Source organism: Sminthopsis crassicaudata, chromosome 3, assembly GCF_048593235.1.
Source record: "Sminthopsis crassicaudata isolate SCR6 chromosome 3, ASM4859323v1, whole genome shotgun sequence".
In the NCBI taxonomy this organism is placed as follows: domain Eukaryota; kingdom Metazoa; phylum Chordata; class Mammalia; order Dasyuromorphia; family Dasyuridae; genus Sminthopsis; species Sminthopsis crassicaudata.
Window position 1 is genome coordinate 123,393,382 of NC_133619.1, and position 19,052 is coordinate 123,412,433.

At 34.1% G+C, this 19,052-nt stretch overlaps 1 long non-coding RNA gene across 1 annotated transcript in view; it reads left to right on the forward strand.

The window, feature by feature from the left end:
- Nucleotides 1-15,373, forward strand: part of LOC141560700 (uncharacterized) — a 151,941-nt gene extending 136,568 nt beyond the window's left edge. Inside the window, exons 5-6 of the long non-coding RNA XR_012487785.1 lie at nucleotides 13,578-13,715; nucleotides 15,087-15,373. This is a non-coding gene — a long non-coding RNA (uncharacterized LOC141560700). The remainder of the gene's footprint in view (nucleotides 1-13,577; nucleotides 13,716-15,086) is intronic.
- The last annotated feature ends 3,679 nt before the right edge of the window (nucleotides 15,374-19,052 follow it).

A 19,052-nucleotide genomic window follows, 5' to 3' on the forward strand; every position in this document is an offset into this window, starting at 1 on the left:
GAACAATCCATATGGAACAATTAGAGGAAAAATTAGCTCTCATCTTTAACTGCTCTATTGTGTGGTACTGATTATATGTGCTATGGGACTTTAGAAATGGCAGAGATTAGTGTGGCCTAAGGTAGTCAGCAAAACCTTTATGGAAGAGGAGAAGCAAACTTTTAAAAAATGGTTTCTTTCTTTCTTTTTATCACTCAACAAATATTTACTATATTTCTATTATCATAATTATGGCAAAGTAGCAGCTAAGTAGTATAATGGATAGAGTGCTCAGCCTGCAGTCAAAAAGACTTAACTCTCTTGAGTTTCAATTTGGCCACAGACACAAAGTATATTATCCTGGGCAAGTCACTTAATCTTGTTTGTTTCGTTTGCACATCTGTAAAATTAATTGAAGAAGGAAATGGCAAACCACTTCAACATCTTTGCTAAGAAAACCCAAATGTGATCACAAAAAATCAGATATGATTGAAAAAAAAAAAACTGAAGGTCACCATCACCAGCACTATCTTATCTATAAAGCACTATGCTAAGTGATATGAAGGATAGAAAAATTCATGCTACTTTGAAAAGAGTTCTGGTTCTGCAGTCAGAGATCTAGATTTGAATATTCTGTGAATCTTCAATTTGATTTACTACTTAAGTGACTTTGAATTCTTTGCTTCTTTACCTCTGGGAACTTTAGGTTCTTAATCTATAAAATGAAATAGAAGGCTATAGCCTTCTAGCTTTAAATCTATCCTATGCTCTTAATATCCTGCAAATAAGGCATGGTTCTTCACGTCCAGGATTTATCAACTAGCAAAGAATCTTTATACATGAATAACTGCTAATGTGATAAATATCATTATAAAAGTACAAAGATAAATGAGAGCCATGAAAGAAGAGAGATTGTGAATATCTTGGAATATCAAGGAAATTTTTATGGAGCAGTTAATATTGGGGGGGCAGTTTCAATTTCAAACCACAATAGTATAGACAATCCCTGTGATCAGCAACAACTTTATTCCTTTTCAAAGTAGGAATGGTTAGGCAACATGGTAGAAAAATCATTGGTTTCTGAAGTTGGTTCTAGGTTTAAATTTTACCTGTGATATGAACTACTTTTCTAATCTTGACAACTCAGTTGACATTCTTCAACCTCAGTTTCTTTAAAAAAAAAAAATGACAGGTCTAGAATAAATGGCCTCCTAGGTCTTTACTAGAACTGTGGATGTGTAATCATATTAGAGAACTTTTTAAAATTTGTGTTTTCTTTTTTACCATAATTTTTGATTCAATTTATGTAACTTTTGCCCAGTTACATTTAAAACAACTTTATTTATTTTTAAACTTTGAGTTCCAGATTTCTCCCTTATCCTTGCTTCACACTTCCATTAAGAAAGAATATTTGAAATTAGGTAAAATATTTCCATGAAAATCATATTTTGAAAGAAACATAGATCTCTCCCCTTCTAAAAAAACTCTCAACAAAAAATAAAGTTTAGGAAAAAAAAAGAAAAAGAAAGACAGTATGCTTCAATTTATATTCAGATACAGTCAATTCTTTCTCTGGGCATGGACAAGATTTTTCATCATGAGTCTGCTGGAGAATTTGAGATCTAGAATCAGAGAATCTTGTTCATGGCCTGATACTGCTTAGTAGTTGTATGACCATGGACAAGTCACTTATATTGTAAGCCTCACTTTAATCAATAATAAAATGTGGATGATAGTTTAGGCTAGGGCTTCTTAAATTTTTTTACTCATGATCTCTTTTCTCCTAAGAAATGTTTACATGACCCCAGGTATATAGATATATAAAATAAAAACACAAATCAAATATTTACTGATAATAAATCATAATTTCATGACCTCCACATTCAATTATAAGACTCCATATGGGGTCATAAAGCACAACTTAAGAAGCTGGGGTTTAGGCTACCTAGTAGGGCTGATATGCTTGTTAGCTGAGATTCTCTATGTAATATTCTTATTTATGACATGTAAAAACATGTAAGTTATCCCTACTGAGAATAAATGTAAGAGGTGTATATAAATTTTATTACCTATGGCTTGCTATATCTCAGTAAGGTGATTTGAGATAGGTATCTTCCATTTTATAAATGAAGAAACTGATTCTGTGGACATTAAGAAAACTAGAACTGGAACTCAGAGACCTTTTATTTTCTCTCTCAACATTTTTCATCACATTTTCAGGGGTTATGCCAGCAGTTATGTCTGTGTTTTTTTTATTCTGTTTATAATTGGTGAACAAATAGCTTAACCCAGCTTATCTTTTAACACTACAAATAAAAGCTGTGATTAATCATAACAAAACAGCCTTCCCATAATAAGTGGTTAAAAAAAGCCTCGACTATCTTTTCATCTTAAAGGACAACGAAAATACAATGAAAAAGACAGTTATACAAACCAGGACACCTGAGATTTATATTTCATTAGATGCTTATTCATAAGAAAAGCAAAATAGCTCTACTAAAATATTGAGATTCCCCCCTAACAGAAATTTCCTGCCACCTCTGTGACATTGGAGAGATGTCTACTTGCTTAAAATTGATTCCTAAAAAGATAATGGCAATGACCATAGCTGGAAGAGCTAAGGACAGAGGATGGAAACCTCATGCTCTTCATTGGAATAGGACCCCACATTTATTTAAGGATAAGCAGAAGTCTTCATTGGCTAGCTGGCTTTTCCCCAGCTTCAGAAACACAGCATTAGTGAAATGTCAGTTCGTGTTAAGCTCACCAGTGGCCTTTGCTATGTCCTTCTTCCATGTTTCTGCACAAAGCAGGGAGAGGACTGTCGCATCTCTGCTCCCTAGATCGATCTTCCTTCATGTCTGATATTAACTTACATCGCAAGGGCCAGGGTGGGTGGGAGGGAGATGTTTACTCACTGAACCTTGAGGAGGAACTTTAGCAAATGGCTGGAACTGCTTTGAGTTGCTGAAATGTCTGCAGTTTGGGTACCTTTTTAGGGTTTGCAGTGATAAGAGCAGATCTCTGAGGAGTTGAATGTCTGAGTGATCTAAAACCAGGGCAGTCAGGCTGAAGAGGATGTGTACACTAACCTGTTTGCACTGAATAGTCTCCATAAATAATTTACAGCGATGACTGCTAGCTATTATTACAAAAATACCGGATTGCATTTTGACACATGCATCCAGCTTGTAAGTCAATAGATACATTTCACCTAGTGTGTGCAGACCACAGTTTAAGCCACCCATCCCTGTGTGTTTTACAACAATGCAATCTGGAGGCCCAAAGGGGTTGGAGGGTTGGGTAGGGGAGCATTCTGAGGAAGAGCACACATACATAAAACAATATACTTCCCTTTCTGAATACTTATTTTGCTATTCACTATTGTGGTTTTTTAAGTGGTTTCTTCTGTTTTTCATACCAAATACTTGTGTTCCTTCATGCAATGTCCTTGTCTTCCACAGCTGATGTTATGGACATTTACTGGAAGATATCAGGAATCTGTTGTGAAATTTCTTAAAAGACTCTTGTATTTTATTTCACCAAAAAAAGTAGTAAATTTCGGATTCATTGCCTTTTCCTTTCAAATTCTCTGACCTTTTTTTTTTTTTTAGAAAGAACTTTCTACTGCTTGATTTCAATTTCAAAAAGTAAAAGTAACCAATTTTTAAGTCAATTCAACAAACATTTGTTAAGCCCCTATTGTGTGCAAAATATCTAAAGATAAAAAAAGATACCCTAAAGATACTAAAAGATATGCTAACAATAAAAAGAAGGAAGAACTGTTCCTGGCCTCAGAGAGCTTAAGGTCTGATAGGAGGAATCTAATATGTACTCTGATATATAAATATAAAATATGCACAAAACCAATAAGTATTTTAGGGGGTAGAGAATATTTATAAGACAAGAGTCAGAGGTCATGAAAAGCTGTGTGTCAAAGGCAGTACCTAAAAGGTGTCTTGTGGGGAATTAAGAGACTCCAAGAAAAAGAAATGAGAAGAAAGAGCAAACTAGGACTGTGGAGACAGCCTGTGCAAAAGCAGAGGGTAGAAGAAGAGATCACATATATGGAAAATAGCAAGTAGGTAATCAGTTTGTCAAGAATGCAGGGTGTGTGTATGGGATAAGGAGGGGAAGGAGGAATAATATAAAATTCAACTAAAAATATAGGTTGGAGCCATCATTAAGTGACAAATAGAGAAAAAAATTTTTTTTAATTTAAGATGAAATGGAGAACCACAGACACTTCTTGAGCAGATGGGCATTTTGTTCAAAAAAGAAAGTAAAACCCATAGTATCCCATGAAGTCAAGATCTACAATTATGACTCTGTAAATTCATTTCAGTAGGTGTGAAGCAGCAATTTCTGTTTTTGTGGTTTAATAGCTATAAAATAAAGTATCCTAATAAATATGTAATAAAGGAACCAAATTAGGACTATTTAGCTTGGCTAGTAAAGTTACCTGGCTCTTTGTTTTGTAGTCTCCTTTAAGGAGAAAGTGAAAGAACACCATTCAGATATTATACTGTCTTCATGAACAATCGATGGTAAGTTGTAGGGTCTCCCTGATTCTTTGATGAGGCACATTTATATGCAACAAGGGATTGCATGTATATTTAATAAGGAACTCCATTATGAGTCTGTATGGCAGAAGAAGGAAAAGAGGAAGATGTTTAGGCTTGTTGTGGTAATGCTATAATAAGAAATACATCTAAAAATTCTCTGCTGCCAATTCTAAAGGATGGACTTGGGTGGAGAAGCAGTCAAGGAGGAAATGGTTGTTCCCGGATAAGAAGACTCTTAAATATTTACACATTAATAAATATAAAATATTTGACATTCCTGGTGAACTTATGAGAATTCATGGGACTTCCCCAAATGAAACCAGGTATTCTACAGGGAGATTATCATGGTACTTAATTAAAAAAAAAAAAAGAATCTTGATGATTGCTTTCAAAGTTTACCCACATATTAACATAATTAGAAAGATTAACAATGACTTTGACTAAGTATTTTGTTTTCTTGTTTTGGAGATTGCTGGGCAGCTAAAACATAACTGAATTTCTGAAGTATATTTGTATTTTGGAAATGTGGTATATTAAAATAATTTAGATTAGTTTGATCTATGGATGAACAAGCTATTACCTGAATATATAAATACCCTAAGAAGTTCATTCACTCTTTAATCATTATCAAAAAACACCAATAGGGGAGGCACTAAATTTGGAGTCTGAAAACAGACAGATCCTGGCTACACTATCTGCAAAATGAGTGGATTAGATCAGGTGACTTCTATGGTTCCTTTTAGTTCAAAATCCTATTGATACAGTTAAATTCAAAGTATCAGGATTTTTTAAAAAAGATTTTGAAAGGACAAGAACTAAATTGGCTCAATGTTTATCAGAGTCGAGTTAATTAAGAAGGTTGATGATTTTGTACAGTTCTGCCTTGCTTAGATCCAATTTACTTATAAATCAAGATATCACAGAAGAAATTGGTCCTTTTTAAGAACAAAGGACAAAGAAAAACAACAATGGAAGAAAATCATTGCTTTGCAATACTATTTTAAATAAACCTGACTTGAGATCAGGTTTGATGTATTATCTGCTATTATCTTGTTTTGTCTTTCTCAGATTTATCAGATTAAAACCTTTTATCAGAGTTTTTCATTTTTACTTTTAGACTCCAATCACTTCATGTTTGGATTATTGACATTTCCTTTTAGCATGATCTCCAGGATTCCAGACTAAAATTCCTCATAAACCATTTCTGTCATGTTTTTCTTCATTCAAGAAACTACAGTGGCTCCCTATTGCCCTATTGTAAGGTGCTTCGGCTGTTGGCTTCCAGAAGCCCTCCACAAATGCTCCATCCCCTAGACATTCTGTTTTATCTCTGGTTGTTTCCCCATACAGACATACCAAGTCAATCTCTTTTCATTGCTTCTCTATATATGCCATATTCCTGTATGTTATTATACCTTTGATCCAGAGCTCTATGTACTACTCTAACATGTGTTTCCCTTCCTCCTCTACCTCTCCTAGGATTATGTCTGCTTCAATGTCCCAGTAAAAGCTCCTATTCTTCAATAACAATTAGACTTTCTTGACTACTACAGCCCACAGTAACTTTATCATCACTGAACATATATTGCACTTAGCCATTAGCACTATACCTTGTCTCATTATTTCACTTTTGTCAACTTTGCCTGTCCAACTGGATTTTACACTCCTTGAGGGGAAAGATAATTTCTTACACTTCTTTTATAATCTTTTACAGGAGCAAATACAGTTATAGGCACAGAAAAAGTATTCAATAAATATTTGAATGAATGAATTTTGCATTTATGAGTTGGAGAGTGGGGGAGAAGTGCTATAATATAAAGAAATCATGACACAATTAAAAACTTTGATAGTTTGGTAATATTCTTATATTTAAAAATTTCTAGCAAATGCTAAATAAAAGCAAAGGACTCAATATCTACTTGAAATAAAAAGAAAATGTTACAAATTGATTTGATACATCTGCTTATCCTAGTGGCAGGGAACCTTGGAATTACAGTATATCTTAGAATTATAGATTCTTGTTCTTCAAAGGGACCCACAAAACACCTAATTCAACACATAAATGAATGAACATCCCTTCTACAATATCTTTCTAAAGTTAAAATACATATATACCTTTAAGTCATGCAGTTAAGACTGAGCTAGCTAGCATTCATTTATAACTCATTCATTCAATAACTAAACATTGATTAAGTACCTATAGAAGTGCATTGTCCAGAATTTAGTAAGATACAAAAATAATAGGATGTAATCTTTGGCCTCAAAGGAATTGATCATCTCCAAGCTGGTTGAAAATGTCTCTGTGGAACAAATACTAGACACATTTGTAGTAGCAGACACCTCTAGTTGTCCCAAAAGAGACATGGTTAATCTTAGTTCTGGTATGTGAGGTTTCTACTCAGGATTGGTAAAAGAAACTTATTTTTATTTATTGTGCAATATTTTGCTAGTAGCTATCTGAATCTTATGTCACATCATCAAGTAAAGTATAACATAAGAAAACAAATTCTGGTAACCTGGAAAACACCGTCTGCTCTCCTCCTTCAAATCTTGCCACGTTTGAATAAAGAGCTGAACTCAGCAAATATTGTCAGACAATCCATAGCAGTTAAAGGAAAGAGTAAAAGGTCATCGGGATCCAAAGAACAATAATTCTAAGACACAGTACATCATTTGATTTGTCCACAGTTTGGAATGCAATTTTCTAAGGTTAACCACAGCCTGTGGATTTCTAGTTATGACAGCCTTCCGCTGAACCATAAAGCAATGCTGTGGTGTGATTGCGGCCAGAATCAGAATCATGCTGAAGGTCTCTTTCTTGGACCCAGAAAGGTCCAACACCTACTCAGAATGGAATCTCCACTACCATATATATTACAAGTTGTCATTTAGCTTCTCTTTGAAGAACTCTGATATGGGGAAGGGTAGCTAGGTGGTTATAATGAATAGAGCATTGGGCCCGAAGTCAGGAAGGCTCTTCTTCCTGAGTTGAAATCTGGCCTCAGACACTTACTAGCTGTGTGACCCTGAGCAAATCACCTAATCCTGTTTGCCTCCATTTTCTCATTTGTAAAATGAGCTGGAGAAGGAAACATCAAAGCACTCTAGTATCTTTGCCAATAAAATCCCAAATGGTCACAAAGAGTTGGACACAATGAAGAATAAAACTCAACAACAAGATGAGGAGAAATCTTTTACCACCACCACCATCACCACTATTCTCCACCCTAGAAGCAGCCCCATACCACTTTCAGATAGCATTAATCATTAAGACATTTTGGGTTTGGTTTTTTTCTCATCTGAAGATAAAATTTGTCACTTTGAAATTTACACTCATCACCTGTGATTGTCTAACAAAACAAATACAAAGCCCTCTGCACAAAAGCCTTCAAATACTTTTACAGCTGTTATCTCCTTGGAAGTTTCTCTTCAATCCTTAATTTCTTCAACCATTTTAAATGTGATAAGCCCTTCACCATCCTCAAGTTCCATCTTTATTATCTATTGTGCTCAGCTTTTGGAGCTTCTATTTAAGAAAGATATTATCTCCTCATTTCTAAATCTACATTTTCCAATTGGCTTCATTTATTTCCATATCAAAATGCCAACTCATATATCGAGTCCACTAAAAACCAAATATTTTTCAAACAAATTGCTGATTATTATCTCCCCATATCCCACACTTTTTGAATCAGACTTAGATTTAGACTTTACATTTGTCCCAATTGGTTCTTGTTTAACTAGATTTGACCCAATGCTCAGCTTATTAAAATCTCTTTGGATTGTGACTCTGACATCCAATGTGTTATTTGTCCCTTAATCTGTAAAATGAACACATTGGATTGGATGATCTCTCGGATCCTTCTAATTTAAAATCATGACCTTATACCAGCAATTCCTGGTTTCCCCAATACCAAAACATCATTTGGTAAGATGGATTATGTCACAATGTTTATTTTGTTGTCACTTGTTTGGAATCCAAGGTATTTCCCCATAGGAGAAAAAAAATTAGAAGTAATGATTAGTTTCTTAGAACCAGTCCATAATAACCTATTTAATCCTTTTATACGTCAGTATTTCAAGTGTCTATGCTTCTGTCAGTGTAGAGACTCTCTCAATTGACCCTATTAGGAGGTGGGTCTTACTTTTTAAAACAGTTAGGTAAAACAATGAATAGAATGTTGGGCCTGCAATCAGGAAGACATTCTCCTGAGTTCAAATCTGGTCCTAGAACCATACTAGCTGTGTGACCCTGGGCCAATCATTTAAACCCTGTTTGCTTCAGTTTTCTCACCTGTAAAATGAGCTAAAAAAAAGAAATGGCAAAACACTCCAAATGTAGTCATGAAGAGTTGGATACAATTGAACAACAACAATTTCCTCTTTTCAAGTTAGTAACTGTTCTAGGTTGGTAACAGTTGCTATTCTAAAAAAACTTTCATCTTGAACTCTCTAAACTTAGCTAGAATAATCCTCAGATGATAGATGTTTAGTCCATTACCAAAACTATACACAAATACCTTCGTATTTGATAGGACTTTCTTCATATACTCTATTGTCACAGTCTTCATGAACCCAGGTGTGATTTTCATAGAAAAATAATACATTAGAGGAGTGCTTTTGCAGCAATTTATTTAATCCCAAAGATAGTTGGCAAGAGTACAATTTAAATCTGAAAGTCACATCAAAAATCTGGTAGATCTAGAATTACATCTAAGTGCTATTTCTTTATGATTCCTCCCCCTTTTACTTTTTTTAAAAATTATGATTACAAATTTAACAATCATCAACAGTAAAAAAACAATTTAATATGAAAATAGAGTAGTATCTATAAAACCATGAATTTCTTTTATGTAGTTTTTAACATTTTTTTTTGGCCAACTACTGTAGTGGCTTTAAATTTCATAAGGTAATTAAATAAATTGTTTTATTTTTGTGCCCCTACTAAAACTATTTTTTTTGTTTTATTGTGTACATTTCTAAATGTTCTAATAATGCTCTTTCCTTTCCTTTCCTTTTTTTGCATCTTTTTTTTTTTTTTTTTTTTTTTTTTTTTTTTGCTACCTACTAATTTATCTCCCTACCTCGGAAGCTTTCTTTTGTAACAAATTAGTATAGTCAAGCAAAATAAATCAACACATTGACCATGATGAAAATATATGTCTCATTCTGTGCCTCTAATACATCACTTCTCTCTAAGAAGCAAGAGACATCCACCTATGTCTCCTAATCTGTGAACCCTAATTTTCCTTAATCATGAAACTCCTCTGAGCCCAAACCATGTAATAGTGGGTTGTGAGAGCTAAAGCCCAAATCAAGACTGATTGGTTCCTATGGAAATGTAGGAGAAAAGATTTATCAAAAAGAAGGTGTAAATATAGTGTGTCAGATAGTTTTCAGCAATGATTCCCATAGAGGTAGTGCTCTGAATAAAGGGCAGCAATAGTGGAGAAGGAGTTAGGTAGAAGTGGATCTGGATTTCTGGGGTAAAGAATGAAAGACTTTTTAATATATAAAAGTAGTTTTACAACTGAAATATCTCTAAGTTAGTTACAACAATAATAACCATTCACATTCATGTAGTACTTCATAGTTTATAAAAGCATTTTCCTCACAAAAACCCTGGGGTTAGATAGTATAATATTTTCAAATATTATTGTCCCTATTTCTACAGATGGAGAAACTGAAGGGCCCTAGACTCATTCAATATCACACAGCAAATAAGTAGCAACGTTGAGATTCCCTGTATCACTGCTAATATATTAAGGACAAATGGAGCGAATTGTTTGTTCCAATGCTTAAAAATAAATTTTCAAAGCATATCTAAAATCATCATTCAAATTTTCTTATTTTTTTAACTTTTTCATTTCACTTTCATTTTTAGCTTTGAGCCCCAGTAGGTGATCAGACAACAACATTCTGGAACAAATAGGAAACCTTTCAACTGCCCTGCTTCCCTGTGGGTGGCCAAAGAAGACTTTAGTCCTGGAAGTAACCCAAACTTAATTGCTACCAAAATTGGATGAGAGACAAAACTTGATTCTCCATAGGCATGTGTGATGGATAACTACCAGGGTAGTCAGACCATTCAATCATCAATCTTTGCAAGAAAATGACTCTGATCACTAGATAGAGCATAGCTTACATCAGCGAAAATGACCACAAGAGCAAGAGGAAAGGGAATGATCTGGCCTTTAATCTGCTTTCCCAAGGCTTTTTGTGAATGAGGGCAAGTGTAAACTCTGTTTCACTTTAATCCAGACACTTTGCCAATCTTTCACTGCAAAGGGGGGAAAAACATATCTTAGGGGTGTAAGAGGCAGTAAAAGATGTAGAATTAGAGGCAGACTGGCTAACAGGGAATACTGATGAGTTAACTTTCTTTAGTTTGTGGGAGAGAGGAATTAGCACTAGAGTGGGCAGCCTCAAAACTCATATATCAAGTTCCTTTGCCTTCAGTATACATTTATCCATTATCAACAAATATAGAACTAGAAAAGTAGAGCAAGTTAAATGAACATAGTAATTGGCCTTCAAAAACATACATTCTCAGTTGAACAGTGAAATAAACATGTAGAAAACATGCTAACATATTAGCCCTTTCATGTAGTGTGGATTCCATAGGGATTATAACAAGGTCAATTAAAAAAATTACCTTAACTCTAAATCCTCTAGTAAAGCAATGTGAGCAGCTATATATCCTTTTGCAGTGCTTCTCAATGATATATCTATCATTGGACAAATTCAGTGGACTGCTAATTCATATGTAAAAGAAGAAATTTGAGGGTTTTCATCCACACTGTTTTTCCAATATTGATGATAAGATCACATCTTTCATAATACTGCAGATTCCCTAAGCAGGCTGTATAGTGTTCCAGAGCTCAAAGGAGTAAAATATAACTTACAGGGAGAATATCCCTAATAACATAAAATTCTTTTGTTTGACCCTTATATGTGACTGTGGAAAATATATAATATTCTGATTTACTTTTCATAATGTCAACAAAGTTTTCCCTTTTGTCATATCTGTTGCAGAAGTATATAGAATTTGATTTTATATATGAAAATATTTTGAGGAAAGTTTTGATGTTTGAATTATCCCCTGAACTCAAATGTATTTTCTTTTGGTTTTGTTTTAAATAACAAACACAGAGGGAACCTAAAGTTTCTATAACTCTCAATCGGAAACAAGATTATAAAGATGTATCCTGTTGTAAAAAATTATTTGCAATATTCCATTTGTTCCTTTTTGTGGTTTTCATTGTGATTGGCCATAAAGGAGGAATTTTTTTCTTCTTCAATTCATAAACAATCTTCCCCCAACTCATTCCATCTCTATCATGAAAAAGTTTGAAATGCAAAATGGTTCTCAGTCCTTTGTGGCCACTGCTTGCATGTGTATGATAGTACCAAAAAGGCAGAATGTGGGTAGAGGATCCTAAAAATTATCCAGTTTCAACTAACACTAATTAAATGTTTGTTACTCTAATATATCAATCAGCATATCTTGGTAAATAAGCATATTTGAAGGAGGGCAGAAATTTCTATCCAATAACGTAAAATCATTATCAGATCTATATTGAAATTTTTCTTATAACATTTTTGCAGTATTGATATTCATGCCAGAAATTCTAATCAGGTCTTTATCTTACCACGTGACTTACTGAACATAAGTACTCCTCTAATTATAATTGAATTAAAGTTCCTTTTTTATAGATACAAAATAAGAAAATCAGATATAAAAAAGTGAAAGGATTAAAATAAGTAAAAGTATTGAGAGTTTTCTCTTGATATCTTAGAAAAGAAGATGAACACAAGCATCTCATCTTGATGCAGTAGATACCTTACCCTTGTCTCTAGGAATCAATATCAGTTCAAGCAATAAAGCATGCCCAGTTTAGAATATTTTCTTCAAATTTGATCTAAACTCTGAGATTCAGGCAGCCTGAGAATTAAACCGAAACTTTGATCACTCAAAAACCAGAATCCCCCTTGGCTTGAGTTACACCAAATTACAACCACTAGGACATCCTTTACATCAGGACTAATGAATTGTACTTTATAGTTTATAAGGTACACCCTTCACAAGAATATTGTTAGGTAGGAAATGCAGGTATTATCCCCTCTTTACTTGCAACCTATGATCCACTAATCTCTGAATTTATATAGACCTAGGTCATTCTTGAAGCTGATCCCAAGACATAATTCTTGACTCATTTTGCCCCTACCCAGAGTTTCCTCTGAAAAATTCAAATTATGGACACTGTCTAGATCCTCAGAGATGTGGGTAATGGGATCTCCAATTCCCATGTAAAAATGCAATAATGCGTTTCATATACAGGATAATCTGTTTCACCCCATAGGAAATAAAACAAAATATGACAAACAGTAGTCTATAAATAGTTGATGCAAATGTTAGTTAAATTCTAACATTCTGATGAATCTCACCTTCATCCCAGGGATTTATTTAAAGTCTATTATACTACCTTAAGGTTTTATACTCTGAATAAAAGAGATGAACTTGAACAAGAAGCAACTTTCTTCTTACTGGACCTGCCTTGTCTTAATACATTACAGAAATAACAGAATGTATAATCCACATTTTTTGTTCCCACAAATTGTGACTGAGTCCCCCATTGCTATTCTAACTCAGGTGACTACAGACTTAGTTTTATTTATAAGATCCTGGTACTCTCTAGGAACTTCTCTTTCTCTCCCTAAAGTCTCAAAATCCCAAGAACTCAGCATAGGAAATTCACTCTCTTCTATTTTGGAGAATGGGTCACAATGGCTTCACGTCCTCAAAGAAGTCTCCAGGGAACACATAATTGAAAGATTCCACCATAGCTACTTCTTAGGTTGAGTGGATGGAAAGCAAATGCATCTGGCTGAGTGAGGACATTCCACCAAGGATGTAATTAGCAAATCCCAAAGTGTTTTTATTGTAGTGTTGGGGAATAAGTAAGGAGAGGCTTTGTATAATATCCCCCCTTCTAAATCAGATTGTTTTCCTCCCCCCTATTTTTTTTATAGCTCCAATACATAAGGTTGGCTCTGGTTCAAAGACATCTCCAGAATGAGATTTAATCTTTCATTCTCAATGACATCTGAATGGATTAATGGATCAACAAGTATCCAGTCCCAGAAGATATCCTTAATAGTCTTAATAAGGTGATAGTCCTGTATATGTAAATTTATAAATATATGTATACATATATTTGTATAATTATATAAAATATGCAGATATAGAGGAAAATATGGTTATAGATATGTAGATATAGATGTTTCAAAAGGAAATACAAGCAAAGTACTATGAAATTGCTATATTTCTTTAACCTTTTCAAATTGATAAACCTCTTCTTTATTCTTAATTAATTCTCCTCACATGGACAACTCAGAGAACTATATCCACCATTATACCAGGCTGAGAACCAAACTCAAACTAAGTTTAATATTCTTTCTATTATACCACACTGCTTTCCTTTCTGAAGAGCCACATGCCAGAAATTCCATGCTAGTATGAATTTGTTCCAAAGTTAAGTCCCAGACGCAGGAAGTTATTTCATTGACCGTTAGAATTTAGCAACTGTTTGCTGTGAGACTGGCAAAAAATATGGTGTCCAGGTTTTAGATTGAAAGCCTGTGTTCTCCTGGGCCTTCCTGGCTCTTATTCAGTTATATCAATCACTGAAATTTGAACATTCTTCTTCAATGTACACAACTATAGTGTATTAGACCTGTAATCAAGAGGACCTGGGTTTGAATGCAACTTCATATATATTTACTAACAATGTGACCTTGCAACTGTATTTGCCTCAGTTTCCTCTTTAATAAAATGAATCTATAACCTTCAAGGTCCCTTCTAGCTTAAAATCTGTGATCCTATGATTCTTAAAAGAGCTATATTAAAGATTATCATTATTATTATTATTATTATTATTATTATTTGCAATCTCTTGCATGTCCTATTCTAAGTCAGGCAATAAATATTAAGTGCTTATTGTGTGCCCAATACTGTCCTAAACATTGGGAATGTAAATAAAAATTAAAAAATTCTATGTCCTTAAAAGAAGCTTATGCAATTATATAAATCTTGAAGGGTCATAGGATCACAGATGCATACAAAAGAGAGTTGAAAGGTGGGGTAAGGAGAGAGACTAATGAAAGCATCTTGCAGGGTGTAGTACAGAAAATCCTGTGAAGGTTAAGTCTGGAGTAGTCTGGGAAGGACTGGGGTCCTGAGAGGAACCAGCCAATAACAAAGAAAGAGGCCTATGCCTTCTTAAGTTTGTAGCCACAAAACCTAGAATTTGATTATACATTTCCTTTTTTCTTACGCAAACTTAGTATAGGTAAGTAGTTCTGTATAAAATAATATTCTATTTTAAGAATCTATTACATAGGTGTTAAATACAGAAAACCGTTCTGTAAATTACATTTACATTATTTTAAAGCCCTAACTTGATTATAAGCCCCTCAAAAGTAAAAATCCCTTTTCTTCTCTTCTTGTATTTTCTTCTTCTTCTCTTCTATTTCTTACAGGACTCATCATTTGTCCTGCATTTAGTAAATAATTGCTGGCTTGGGCTTTTGAATCCCGTGTTTTGTCATTACCCTGGAAGTGCAAGAAAGCTCCAGAAGAACAATAATGTTGTGATAACAGGATATCACCTAGAAGTTATTATTTTGTTCATCAATGTTCATTTTCAACACATGTAATGAAAGGAATTTTTTTTCCTATTCTTTTGAAGACAATACATTGTAGCTGACTGGCTCATTGGGAATTTATTGATACTTACAGAGAGGAAAAAGAAAAATTATATCCCTCACCTGGTTTTTGCTTGGTTTGTCACTCTCCCCTTTCCTTGCTATTTATTTTGAATGATCCTACTGCTATCTTTGCTGTGCAAGTAGAATCTCCAAAAGGGTTTCTAGCAGACCATGAATTACCGTCATCTTTCGAGCACTGTTCTTGCTGCCAGCTGCTCCCATGTTTCCAATGTGGTATCACGTGTGCTACTCCTTCAAGGCTCATATAAGCCAGCTGCTATACTGTAGGCTCTGAGATGCCACCAAAACTGGCAAAGAACGTTCCTAAACCCTTTGGAGCCTAGAAGAACCCTGGTTAATGGTGCTCATCAGAAAATCTCCCTGGGGGAGGTGGGAGAGTAGAAGAAGAGAAGGTGAATACTTTTAGGAGGTTGAGGCGTAGGAGTCAGAGTGGCCTGGAATATGGAAGGGAATTTCAAGGAAAAGGTCTACTCACACAAACAATATATGATTCACTTTGATTAAAAGAATAAGGAAGAAAGGAAAGGGATGCTACTTAGTCCCACTTGAATTACATTATTGCCAAATATCAAGTAACCATTTTATATATTTCATCATCTTTACAGTTAAATACAAGTTAAAAACCTTTGACCAGTGGTCAATGAGAAATGAATAAACTGGATCACTTGTTTTGTTTAAGTGATTCCATGTTGACCAGTGAATCTGACTCTTTCAGGGAGGTTATACAATTACAAAAAGGCCCTTTGAGGTCATCTGGTCTAACTATTATTTTATAAATAAAGGAACTGAAGTCCAGAAAGATGGCACATGTAATAAATGAGAATTTGAACTTAATTCTTTCAATCCAAATCCAGAGTACTTTCCACTATAGTGTTACCCAATATAGTGGTACCCTTCAAGGAAGGCTTGAAGAGATAGATTTACAAAAGGCCCCAGGGCTCCCTTCTTGAGCCCTAAGTTCTAGTCAGTGTTTTGTTACCTAAATTGAGATGGTATTTGTTTATTCTCTTGTTTTACTGCATGATCCATTTTCGTAAACTGTTGCCCAGCTGTACAAGATTGCTGAACACCAGCTGAAACAAAAATTCTGTTATTTATTCCATTCAGAAATGAATTTAAAATCCCTGAAGCTAAACTGTAGTAAAATAAGAGATAGAGCAAAGATATCCTTTTGAGTAAAGAGGCACATTGCTGATTTGGGGATCTTTGCACCTGAACCATAATTCTTCTCTCTTTTTTCTCTAGAAAAGTAATTTAGTAGATGGCCCTCATATATAATGATGTAATTGAAGTTTATTCTACTAACTTTTTAAAACAATTCTTAATATTGCTTATAAAATTCTCTCAGAAACTACTCATTTTAATCATCAGTCAGCATTTTTATTATATTATAATCCTTAATTGATTGACGTTTAATCACAGTCTTTGTATTTTACTATCCCTTGTCTCATAAGAGGCAATTTTCTCTTTACTGTAGTTTAACAGCTGATGAAAAAGATTTAAGGAAACCTATAAACTTAAGATTGGTTAATGGTCCCTTATAAAAGAATATTACACTTCGAGGATCCATTGCACAGATGTGATACTCAATTGTAGAAATGGGCATGGGGTTTATTAAATTACAGCACAAATCTTCAGTCTTCTGAATTATTGTTCATGTTGGTATTGTTAGGCAAATGGGGAGACACATTATTGCTTCCAGTTGTTCACATTACTGTAGGGTAATACGGGCTGAGACAGCTGGCACATTGCTTTAGGCAAATGTAGAGCTACGGCAGCTGCAGAGTCTTGGGCCCCAAGTGAAGGTCCAGGAGAGCTGAGTCAGTTCTAGGTGGCTCCTCAGAAAGTGTCCAGAAAATTAAAAAAAAACCTGAGCTAATCTCAAGGAAAGTAACATGGTGATATTTTGGTAATATGGATGATTATTTGTCAAACAGATATATGTTACAAGTCTAAAGTAATGAGAATAAATATAATGTACAAAATTTGTCTGATGCCTTTATATTCACTCCCCATATATAGTCTACCTGTAAATACTAATTCATGAAATTAAAAGTTTTAAAAAAAAGCCTTTGCATGGAGAATGAAACAAATCATACATTTTTCCAATTTGCCATAATCATAAATCACAAATTTTTCATATTGTTAAATCTCAATTGATATTATAAATTCCTAAAAGTTACATACTTTCTTTCTCTATCTTCAGTCTTCAAATGATACTGAGCAATAAGACTAAGACTTAGTACTTATGAGATTGTTCTTAGTATATTTTCTATTACATGGATAATTGTTGTTTAAGGCTCAATTTCCCCAGCAAAGGAAAGCAAAAACCATTTTCAACTTCAGGGTAATAATTATATATATACATATGTATATATGTATATATGTATATACATATATATATGTATATGTATACATATATATGTGTGTATACATACATATACATAGTCAAAATTGCTTAACACTCCATTTTTTGCAAGATACACCCAGTCATAAAATCACATTGTTCTTGAGTCCATGTTGCTAGTGAGATTGCTCAAACAGATGTCTCTAATCACCCTTTTTAAATTTCTAGATAAAGGAACTACAATATCCAGAAACTTGTTCTGTAAATTCAAGGACTGAATTAGTTTTAAATGTTTTATAAATCATTAGTTTAAGACTAAAGCATCAAATTTTTAGAACCAATTTGTTAAGAATCCCTAATGTGCATATGAGAAAATATGCATAAAATCAAATGAGATAACATGTATAAAACACATTACATACATTTAAATGTATATAAATATATTATTTCAGCTTGTACTCTGAAAAATACTAGGTCTGTGACCATGAGCAATTCTTTCTGGGTCTCAATTTTTTCATTTACAAAATGAGGTGATTAGATAAGATGACTGTCAGGGTTCTTTCCAAATCTAAATGAAAGCAAAACAAACAAAACATTTAAATAAAATATCTCAGAGGTATATGGGGAGACATAGGGTTTAGGGAGAAAAAAAGGAATAGGTTTTTGTAGGTTATTATCTTATGATGAATAACAATCTCTCAATGTTTCCCTGGTAGTTCTCTAAGTTATAAACGTTGTCGATCTGCATCAGTGAAGAGTATTTCCATACCAGGGGACCTTTCCACGCCACTGAAATCAAAGATTTGAGGGGAAAAATGTGCAAAACTATTTTAACTTTATTTTGCTTCTGCTCTATTACTTGTGCCCCCAATACCTACCTCTATAACCCATGAAACACTGTACTGTTTATAGAAGGGAGAGAAGACAAAGACTCATTGGGAGCTCATTTACTCTATCCATATGCCTAACAATTTTTTTTCCTTTTAACTGTACTCTACCTTTATGATATAAAGCATAAACTATCCAAATAAAAGGGTTAGATACAATCCAGATGATTGAAAGTTTTGGGAAATTGATCAATTCCCCACAAGCAATTTTCTGGGATGAGAACCAAAGGGCTTGGTATCCAAAAGCAGCATCTCTATCACTTGCTCTAAAGGAGGTTCTCCATTAGCTGTCAGTAGGAATCATACTTACATCCTCTTTCCAGTCTTTCTGCTACCAGAGGGGAAGCCGTTACCTATTCCCTGGCTAGCCACAAAGCATTCAACTACAAGCACACAAACAAACGGAAGCATTGCTGGTGCTGTGGGTCCTTGGCACAGGTAGGGCTCCAGCAGGTGCAGGCTCACTCATCTGTGTCATATTCC